The following is an 11986-nucleotide window of genomic DNA, read 5'->3' on the forward strand; positions in this document are numbered from 1 at the left end:
ATAATTGGGAAAGGAATACTAAGCACTAGAACTGAAACCTGCAGTTTTCCAAGTTAATAAGAGGTAAAGATTCCACCATTGATGAAGTAAGAATCAATACTTTCATAGCTTCAAGTAGAAACTCATAACCATGTCCCACTATATCAGTAAGTAGTAAGTCAAAAATATTACATTGTAAAAAATATATATGTGAAGCAGAGACTGACAGTGACCAAAAAGAATGGCTGGGTTCTGGGAAGGTAAGTCTTTACAATATCTTCACTTACTTGCTCATCAGAACTCTGAAAAAAAATTCACAGGAGTGGAACATAGCACTACCATTAATCCTAAATGGTAACCAATATGGTTTGCCTGATCCATGTGCTCTTAGCTGATGAAGGAATCTTCATTCCCGTCAGCAAGAAAGATAGAAAGTTATGCTCAGAGCAGTGTGAATTCCATGTCTCACACTTAGCATGGCACAGTGACTTTTGGGGCTCAACACTCACGGCACAGACCACAGTGCTGATCCTCTCTCTTCATGATACCAGGCTCGTCAGACTTAGTGAAAACCGACTGTGGAAATACCAGAGAAGATAAGGTATTGTGGGTATCTCTCCTGAGGCAGACTGCTGGTCTACAAACTCCTAAGGGGACAAGAGCTCATAGAGGCAGAATATCAACTCCAACTTAAAAGAAATATAGTGGTGACTGTATCTATCACTAAGAAAAGTATGCATCAATGAATTTTATTCATTTCTCTGTGTTTCAAATGCTGAATATACCAGAGTGCAATTCTGACTCACTTGGAAAGCTGCAGACTTGTGTGTGAACAAGAACAAAGAAAGGTTTTGTACCAGTTCCCAGCTCATTTATTCTTACTTTCTGTGGGAGGTATATGTGATTTTACATATTAAATATGCTGGTTTTTTACTTGAAGAATAAAGATCATTCATTTAAGAGAAAAATGTAAATGTAATATTATAAGAGTTGGGTTCAAAGATAAATGGCAAGAATGTCTCTGTTGCTATTGAAACCCTGAATATAAAACATTTTATTTAAATAGTATATTAAAAAGAATTTATCTAGTCAACCCAAAATGTCTGATACAACTAATAGAACAATAAGTATGTATTTCAGGTTTGTTCTTTTGTTTGTTTTTGTTTTGTTTGTTTTTGTTTTGTTTGTTTTTCAAGACAGAAAAACAAATAAGACAAGACAGAAAAAAAAATAAGGGTCTTATTGTGTAGCTCTGCTTACCCTGGAACTCATTCTGTAGACCAGACTGGCTTTGAACACAGAGATCTGCCTGCTTCCGCCTCCCAAGTGCTGAAATTAACGGCATGTGCTTCTATACTGGGCTAAAAGTATGCATTTTAAGTCAAGCAGTTTGAGTTAGATTTGGGTCTTTGAGAGCAATATTTTTGTATGTATGTGCGGGGGTAGTGGGCATATGTGTATGAGTGTGGCGTGGATGTGCATGGAGAGTGGATGTTGTGTGGATGCAAAGACCAAAGAATGACATTCTGCATCGTGCTTTATCATTCTCTCTCTTATACGTTGGTGGGAGCAGTGTCCCTCACTGGATCTGATACTAGGCTAGTGTCTTTATTAAGGTTCCTATTGCTACGAAGAGACACCATGACCATGGCAACTCTTATAAAGGAAAACATTTAATGGGGCTGCTTGCAGTTTCAGAGGTTTAGTCCATTATCATCATGGTGCAACAGGGTGACACGCAGGCTGACATGGTACTGGAGAGGGAGCTGAGACTCCTACGTACTGACACACAGCCAAAAGAAAGTGAACTGTCTCACTGGGCATGGATTTAGCATATAGAAGATCTCAAAGCCCACTTCCACAATTTCACACTTTCTCCAACAAGACCACCCCTACTCCAATAAGGTCACACCTACTAATAGTGCCACTGCCGTTGGGAGTCATTTTCTTTCTTTTTTTAATTATTATCATTTTATTTTATTACTTAAAACATACCAATCCAAATTCCCACTTTCTCCCCTACCACTTCCCTCCCACTCCCTCCACACATCCTCCCCATAACCCTTTTCCAATCTTAAGAGAGGGCAAAGCATCCTGCCCTGTTGGAAGTCCAAGGCCATCCCCCACCACATCCAGGTTGAGTAAGGTGTACATCCAAAGAGAATAGGATCCCAAAAAGTCAATACATGCAGTAAAGCAAATCCCAGTGCCATTGCCATTGACCCTTCAGTAGGCCCCAACTGTCAGTCACATTCAGAGGGACTAGTTTGATCCCATGCTTGTTCATTCTCAGTCCAGTTGAGTTGGTGAGCTCCCATTACCTCCGGCACACTGTCTCAGTAGGTGAACCCCTCATGGTCTTGACTTCCTTGCTCATACTGTCCCTCCTTCTGCTCTTCACTGGACCTTGGGAGCTCAGTCCAATGCTCTGATGTGGGTCTCTGTCTCTGTTTCCATCTGTTGTTAGACAAAGGTTCGATGGTGATATTTAAGATAATCGTCAGTCTGAACTACAGGGCAAGACCAGTTCAGGTACCCTCTCTATTGCTTAGGGTCCTAGCTGGGGTCATCCCTGTGGATTCCTGGGAATTTTTCTAGAGCCAGGTTTCTTGCTAACCCTAAAATGGCTCCCTCAACCAAGATATCTCATTCCTTGCTCTCATATCTGTCATTCCTACATCTCAACTATCCTATTCCCTCAAGCTCTCCCGAACCCTCTCCTTCTCCCTTCTGCTTCCCCTTCTCCTCTTCTTTATATCTCCTGCCCCCATTCTCCCAAATTTTGTCAGGCGATCTTGTCTGCTTCCAATTTCCAGGTGGATCTATATGTTTTTCTTTGGGTTCACCTTATTACTTAGCTTCTCTAAGAGCTTGAACTATAGGCTCAATGTCCTTTGTTTATGGCTAGTATTCACTAATGAGTTAGTATATACCATAGTCATATTTTTGGGTCTGGGTTATCTCACTCTGGATAGTGTTTTCTAATTCCATCCATTTGCATGCAAAATTCAAGATGTCATTGTTTTAAACTGCTGAGCAGTACTCTAATGTGTAGATGTGCCACTCTTTCTTAATCCATTCTTCCATTGAGGGGCATCTAAGTTGTTTCCAGATTCTGGCTATTACAAATAATGCTGCTGTGAACATAGTTGAACAAATGCTTTTTTAGTATGATTGAGCATCTTTTGGGTATATTCCCAAGAGTGGGATTGCTGGGTCCTGAGGTAGGTGGACTGCCAATTTTCTGAGAAACCGCTACACTGATTTCCAAAGTGGTTGCACAAGTTTGCATTCCCACCAGCAATGGATGAGTGTTCCCCTTACTCCACATCCTCTCCAACATAAACTATCATTGATGTTTTTGATTTTATCCATTCTGACAGGTATAAGATGGTATCTCAAAGTTGTTTTGATTTGCATGAGACATTTTCTTTAAAACCACCGCAGCCAGAAATAAGCAAACCAGTAACCCCCTGGCTCTGCTCTCTGACCCCCAAAGTGCTCAGCTTTTTAATGTGGTTATGCAAGGATTAAAACTCAGTACTTCATACTTGGGTAGCACATGCTCCTACTCACTGAGCTATCTCTCTAGCCCAGAAAAAAAATTCTTTTGTTCCTTCTTTAGGTTAGCATACATAAAGTGAGTATAGTCCAAGTACGTTTACCCATATGTGTCGCTGCATATTGCTCTCATCTGCTCCACTCCCCAGCTGCCCTCTCATGCCCCATCCCTTGGAATGAACTCCTTTCTTATTCCACAAGCCAATTATAACAGTTTTAGAGTAGGAATTAATACGGCCTCTGTTGTATAAAACAAAATATAGAGATGGAATTTAGAATACATGACAGAAGTTAAACATATAGATGCATCATAGCCTAGAATAGGAAAGAGTTTTTATTCCCAGTATGGAACTCTTTTAACCAATTTATATAAATGAAAATGTGAAATCCAAAAATCCCTCTTCTTCCTTTTTATTTTTTGACAGTGCAGAGCTTAGATTTTAACAAAGGAAATTCGATGCACTTGAGGGAAGCAAAGTCATTGCTAGTCGTTTCTTCCTATCTCTGCTAACCTCAACTCTGACCAACAATTGAAATGCATAGACTCATAAGGAAAGTAAGAAAGGGCTGAAGAAAGGGTGATTATTAAGTTTTCTCTGTGAGGGAGTTCTTTTCAATGGTGAAAAAAATAATCCATTGATTTCCTTGCAATAGAGCTTTTATAACTTTCTTTATCCCATACAAGTCAGTGAAAGATATAGTTATAGAAAGATCTTCGGCAGGAGTGCATCAGTGCTTCTAAAAGAGCCACATGCAAATTCCCTTAGTTTGACTCAAAGAGAAGTGAAAATCATTTTTCATGGAGTTACGCTCATGGTTACCAGTAAGTCACTGCCAAAAGCATCAAGGAGACTATCAAGGAGGAATTTGATACAAGATGTTTTTAAATTTCAAGAATGATCTTCAAAGTATTTTCAGCATTGTATGAATGGGAATATCAAGATGATATGAAGTTTCTGATATCTTTTATGTTCATTATCTAAATTCCTCATTTGCTATCTTAAATGGATTAACCCATAGGTTCACAATGAGTGTATTTCTTAGTTCAATTAGCAACATTTGTCTTTGGAAAGTGGCTTTTTTGAAATGTTTACTTCCTGACTAGAAAATTTCTTGTAAGCTCATGTAATTTCTAAAGTAAATGTTCTGCCTTAGATATTTTAAACATCTTTAAAGAAAATTTTAGACAATAAAATACATTTCTAAGGAGCTAAAGAAAAAGATTGCTCAGTTAATAAAGTGCCTACCGTGCAAGCATGATTATCTGAGTTTTGATTCCCGTCATTCATATAAAAGTCTGGTGGGGAGGCACACCTCTGTAACCCCAGCAATGGGAGCAGGGGAAAAACAAGTTCTGAGAACTCACTGGAAAGCCAGACTAGTAAAACCTGTAAGCTCCAGGTTCAACGATAAACCTCTCAGGAAAATAGGGTAGAGAATGATCCAGTAGACACAGAACATCTGCCTGCCTCTGGTCCTGGCTTCCACAGTTACATCAATGCATGTGTGTGTGCACACACAACACACACACACATACACACTCACTCTCACACACCCTTACACACACACACGCATTCACACATACACTCACACACACTCACACACATACACACTCTCACACACCCTCACACACATACACACTCACTCTCACACACCCTTATACACACACGCATTCACACACACACTCACACACATTCACACACACCCTCACACACATACACACTCTCACACACCCTCACACACACTCACACACACATTCACACTCACACACAAACACACATTCACACACACACTCTCACACACATTCACACTCATACACAAACACGCATTCACACACACACATACACACTCTCACACATCCTCACACACTCACACACTCACACACACACTAGACAGAGATAGGGGAGATCTGCTAAACATATTGGGCTGCCTCACCTATTGGACTTTCCTGGCACTCTCAGTCCGCTTGTATTCATTTTCTTAGCTACATTAAAGTTCTCTGAAGCTTCTCTCATTCAGATGTCAAGAATCAGAGAAAAATGTCAGGGTTGCAATAGAAACTAAAGTTCTCTCACCATTGACCAAACACACAGTAGCTAGCTTCTGTAGCTTTTCCAGGTTCTGGAAAGGAGAGCCGCCTTATTGTTTTCAGAGAAGCCTCTACTCTTGGATGCTTGAATTCCTTTTCCTGCTGTCCATTCTCAGTGGCGTGGGGGGAGGGACTGGCATCTATCAGGTGAACGAACAGCTCTGACTCCCTCTGTCCTCCCCAGGATCATGAGACAAGGAATCTGGCATAACTAAAACATCTTTCCTATTTCCTTCCTTTCCCATTTCATCTGTTCCCCGAAAGCACCACCTAGGAGCTGTCAAGTCTCCAGGCATCCTGCCTGGTTTGTGCTAAGTAAGAAGCCCCTCTACTGTTGTGTACAGACACTGTAAGCCTAGGATTGTCTCATAAGTCAACCACATTCTTCATAGCTTTATCAATAATAAGGCCCATATACTGTTGTCCTATTTCCAAGAATTATTGTGTTTAAAAGTGGTTAAGCATTTGAATGTAGCAAACACATATCGGTTATCAGCCTTTTGACCTCCTAATTGCTGATGAATTGCTTACTATTGTATCTTCTATTCATGTCTTCAAGCTTTATGCTTTCATTAGACTTATATTTGCTTAAACTTAAATAAATTTAAAAGATTAGTGTTACTTAATGACCAGATAACATCACAAATTTTACCTTAATTTTTTTCTTTTCCACATATGTAAGCATCCTCCATTGATAGTTAGACCCTGCCTTCAAGTCCTTTCACTACAAAGACGTATTCAATCGATACCACAGTTTATATTTTGGGAATCATCTAATATAAAGTTTTCTTGTATGAGATATGGTAAACACATGTACTTCTGTGTGTGCATAACTGTGTGTGCAAACATGAGTGCACACATGAGACTGAAAAAAAAGAACCGTTTTTATGCATACATATTTGTGCATGTGTGTCTTTAGGTTTCAATTTTAATAGCATTATTGCAAAAGCAAACTATTAATAACTGTCCACCTTAATTCTCATCCATTAATTTTTTTAAACTTACTTCACAGTGAATACAAATGCGAATAACCAAGTGCAGCTGCATTTTGTGGAGTAGCCTTACGAACAGTGCCAACCTTAAACTCAGCAGTAGACCATTTGCTCTCAGCCTCAACAACAATTCAAAACATACTATTATTATACTAAAACCCAAAGGGTGGGCATCTGTTCCCTGGCTTTGGGCTGCTCTGTAGGTATTACTTACGGTTTTGGAAAGGTAGACTCTTCTTTCATTGCTTTCCTAGGCAGTTGCCACTGAAGGTCATTGAAAACAGGGAAAACCAAATTCTAGTGAATTCAACCATGCTTTGAGAATCAGACAAGACTGTGTTCCCCTGCACTGACTTCTCCTTGCCATACACACTTTCAGCTGCAAAGTCTCTGAAATTTGATCGTTTTCTGACAGTGTCTGAGCATCCTGTCTCACGTGAATATGAGTAATTGTTTTCCCAAGATCTGTGGGATGACTGAAGTGTTTGTGAAGGATAATGCACTTTAATATTATGTCATTGACTTTTATGTACAGATGGCATTTAAGGTTGATCTCTTATATCTACCCTCTTATCATCAACTAAACCTTGAGATATTTGAAGTGGTTTAGTTTTTATATTCTTCAGTGGAATGTAGGACAGTGGAGGACACGTCCATTGGATTATAATGACAGTGCCATCTTGGGTTATGACTGCTGAGACTTAGCTTCATGGTGATATGTTTAATAAACATCAAGGGCCTCCTAAGCACAGTGGACAGCATGCATGTATCATCTAATAAATAGCAAACAGCAAGTACAGCATGAACACTCTGGAACTCTAACAGGAATAACAGTAATTTCATATCCATTATGTGAATACATAATGTAGGATTGAGCATATGCATATCTTCAAAAAGCAACCAATTTCTCCTTCTGTCCTTTTACGTCCTGCCTCTGTATTAATGGAGGGGATCACCCCCATTGTAGTTCTTTATAATATGGCCTACCAATAATCAGAGGTAAGTTCTGCAGGCCATTTTTCCAGTGTGATTTTATTCAACCTCGAACAGGTTAAACATGTCAAAGGCATGACACCCCTCTCCTCCTCCCAGATTGTGAGGTTTGAACAGTGAATACCTCGATATTAGAGAACATTGATGTCTTCAAATAATCTTTTGAGTTCCCTTTGCAGGTTCTATCTCAACTGCCATAAACGAGACAAGTGTGAAGAAGAGAAACCCATGCCATGAGCCGCTCAGGAAATATCCTGTGATGGCTTGTCTGCGGGCAGAAAGATGAAAGTTACTCTCCTGAGTCTCACAAGTATAAGACTGGTCCAAATCCTTCCCGATAAGCATCAAACAGAGACAAGCAGTTACAAGAAATTCCTCCAGCAGCCAAATAAATATTGGCACACTAAGAAATAATCTACTGATGGAAATAGAGGCCTTAACCATCATCCCATAGCTTGTCAATCCCAAATCCAGTGCAAATCCCCATCATGACAGAATCAGGAAGGTGTCCAGCAAGTCTACTTCTAGTCAACATAAAAACAGTTATTCCTGCTTTTTATATCCTCCTCTCGGCAGCTCGGTAACTCTCTATTCACTCCAGAAAGCTTTCCTAGCTGTGTATTTACTTTGCTAACAAAGTCAGTTTAGCTGAGAAAATCTCTGCGTATTTATATTTATTGATTTGCCAATAGAGTACTCTCAACAGTACCCTTCCCCTACCCAACACTGAGTAAAAGATCTGTTTGCAAGGGCCCTGGTCCCCTATCTCTTTAAAAGATCCCTTTGTTTGTCTCTTGAGCAAAGCATTGTGGTATGGTGGAGAGAGGAAAGAACAGGAAGTGCTCTCAGTCTCAGGATGTTTATGGAGGTTTTTGGATGATAACTTTCCTCTCTAAAATCATAGGCATTTTATGTGGGTAGGATATTATACTTCATGTGAGACACTTCGAAAATAGTATATTTTTATGGGAATGGGTAAAGTTATTAATATAAATGATGCAATATAAATGAGCTGATTTTTATGGACAACATATTATTGATGTCTGTACACGTGTATGCAATAGCTAAACATGTCATAGCACCCAGGTTTCGTTGTAGAATGATCTTGAGTTGGTTCTATCCTTCTGTCTTTATTGGGTTCCAGGTATCAAATCCAGGTTTTCAGGTGTGCACAACACTAGATGATACTTGAAATGACCTTTTTATGCCATTTCTTACTGAAACCAGTTAGTGTCATTTGCACTATTGCATCAATCACTGAAGGGTAGACCATTCAGTAAGGTTTCCCTGGTGTTTACAATAGCCAAATACTATTACCTACTCAGCTATTTTCTTTTCTTCAAAGACATCCTCAGATTTTTGGAATTAATATTAACAGTCGGTATGATTTAAATTTAAATTGCAATGCTTTAGAAGTAACAACCTTGGGGAACTAGTGAAGGTAAACAATACTTTATTTGAAATCACAACTACTATTTAAGTAAGCAGTTCAGTGTCTTGGAAGTATCAAAAGTGGCATATGTAGCTTCTAATCTTATGCTAAATAAAACTCATATATGACTGAAGTATGAATACAGTTTTTTGGCATTATTTTCATGACTGGAAAGGAGCATTCCTTCTTCCTCGTTCTCCATGTATCTTAATAGTCAATATATCTTATGCTACTCTGTACAGAAGGACTATTAAAATTATGAGGCTGAGCTGTGGAGTCAGCATAAAGTAGAGCTCGGGTCAATGTTCAAACCCACGCTGACCCCTTACAAAGCACAGGGTTTAGAATCATTCATTGAGAGCGGTGATGGCACGAAGGCCTTTTCAGCTACGTGACATGATGAATTACATTCTGTCATAGAGTTGACTTTACTTATGGGTCCTGTGCTGTAATAGAGCTTCTACTTAAAACATTATTTTGTTATTACAGTTAGTAAGAAGATCTAGCCGAATACTTTAGCCATGGATAGATAGACTGAATAAAAACTATTAGCAGTAACTAGGCTTAAGAAGTGTTGTTCTCTGATCCCAGGCACTTGCTAGGATAGATAACTTCTGATAGTTTGCAGGCAAATAAACAAAAACCTAATGTAGACAGGAAAAATGTGAATATTTAACATTTGATTATGAAACACTCAATGGAGTTCTCATCAACTACATGCAACTGTATTCTCTCATTGCACAGTTTTATGGGTGCTCCCCCTAACTTTGCCTATTAGGAAATCTCATTTTTTTCTCCCTGTAGTTTCTAAGTGTCTTTCCAATAACATATCGCCACACTATCCATTCAGTTCATATCAAAGTCAGACATTCCTTTGTGTCTAAGCATAGTTTCATTTTCTTTCATTTACTGTGTTTTAGTCAGTAGATGTACCTCAGCTTCTTAGGAGGGCAAAACAGCTCTCCTTGGTGAAATACTATTTATTTATGAAAACTACTTATTAGGTGTCAGTAAATTTGTAGGCTATTTTTGATCAGGGCTTAAAACTGTGGTGCATTGAAGAACATCAGGCAAGCACGTGTCCAAGAGAAAAACACAACTATCCATTTAATCATTCTCTCTCTCTCTCTCTCTCTCTCTCTCTCTCTCTCACTCTTTCTCTCTCACTCTTTCCTTCTCTTTCTCTCTCTCTCCCTTCCTCCCTACTTTCTTTCCTCCCACAGCCCTCCCTCTGTTTCTCTCTCTTTCTTTCTTATTTCAATGTCTCATATAACCAAGGCTGCCCCTGCACTTGCTATGAAGGTGAAGAACACTTTGACTGTCTTATGATGCTCCTGCCTCTTCCTCCCAAGAGCTAGGATTTTAACCATTTTGCTACTACACTGGGTTTTATGCAGTGCTCGGCATGAAAACCAAGGTTTCACGTAAGATAGACAGGACACTAGAACGGAGCTATCTCTTCAGCCCAGTAGAATAACTTTCTTTCTCCTTTACATCAGCACACTCAGGATGCTTAATTGTCCCTGTAGAAGAGGATATTGGTTTGGCTATTATCTCTCAAACATCAGCTTATCTTCTGTCTATTATTTAATTGCCTGCATCTTAACAGGGGAAATTCTGGCATTTGCATATAAAGTTCCTCTTTCCATACGACCCTACCTAATTCTCTTCCAATAAAACCACTCTACTTACTAGAAGTAGAAAAGACAGTAGAGAAATTTAACCAGTGTAGCCAGTAGAGGGCGCAAGTACTCCGTGTAAATGTCTGTCATTAATAATAAAGCAAAGCAAATCAGAACCGAAAGCTTCCCAAGGAGTTTTTATTAGGCAAATAACAATCTCATCATCAAGAGTCTGTCCGAAGAGGAGAATATATCTTTTAATGGCGACAGAAGTGAAATATCAGTGAAAGGGGAGCTTGCGGATGACTTCTGGTGAGGTGGAAGAGAGCAATGAATAGGCCGGAATAAAACCCAGCCTCACTGCATTGCACCAGGTGGTGTGAAGTCAGGCTCTTTCAGCGACTACCCTGAGGTCAAAGGGCTCAGTGCATCAAATCAGCGGGTGTCTGAGCTGAAAATGAGTCTTAGTTGGTGAGTTGGGACCTGGTACTGGGTTTTTAGAGCTCGAGGTCCTATGCTGAAATTTCCCAGCTATCATTCTGGATTAATGATCAAGTAATAGCAGCATTAAAGGTGCAGAGCCGCAGTACTCAACGAATGGATATCACAATGCATCACGGCAGACATAAGGCAAGAGCTAATAGCAGCTTAAATGGTACTCAAGATCCATAAAGAGTGGGTTACAGCTAAATACCGAGGACAGAGAAGCTGCGTTTACCAGCAGACTGGACCAGAAGCTGAACCAGGTGCTTGCCAAGTGTTGCCATCCTTATGGTAATCGCATGAATTTAAAACACAGACACAAGACATATTGTCCCAGGTGTCCAAGCTGCTGCATTTAGGCAGATCATTTTGGCCAAAGTTAATCTGAATATAGACTTACTTTCATTGATTTTTGTTTTGCCTATAAAGTCTGTAATATAAGGGAAAGGAAGAAGCAGGGTTGGGCACAGGGTGACTGTGTACCATGAGGCAAACTCAACAAAGCTGTGGTTAGCCAAGAGGACAGCTCTAGAAAGCTGCCTACTCTTAGTGTTGACATAAATTAAGTAAAAAAAAAAAATGCCCAGCACAACTGCAAAACTCTGCCCATTCAGCTACAATTTTGGGATACTTAACAAAGGCAGACCCTTAGAGACCTGCTAGGTAGCAAATTAAGGGCCACTTGTTAAAGGCTATCATGGTTTAAGAGAAAGACAGAGAATCTTGCAGAAGATTGGACAGTAGCCTTTCGAAAGCTGGAGGACATGGAAGACTTTTATGCAAGCAATTTCCCTGGATTGATGGGATCCACAGTCGGGACAAAGGTAGCAGATAC

Source organism: Myodes glareolus, chromosome 14 (genome assembly GCF_982192425.1).
Source record: "Myodes glareolus chromosome 14, mMyoGla1.1, whole genome shotgun sequence".
Lineage (NCBI taxonomy): Eukaryota > Metazoa > Chordata > Mammalia > Rodentia > Cricetidae > Myodes > Myodes glareolus.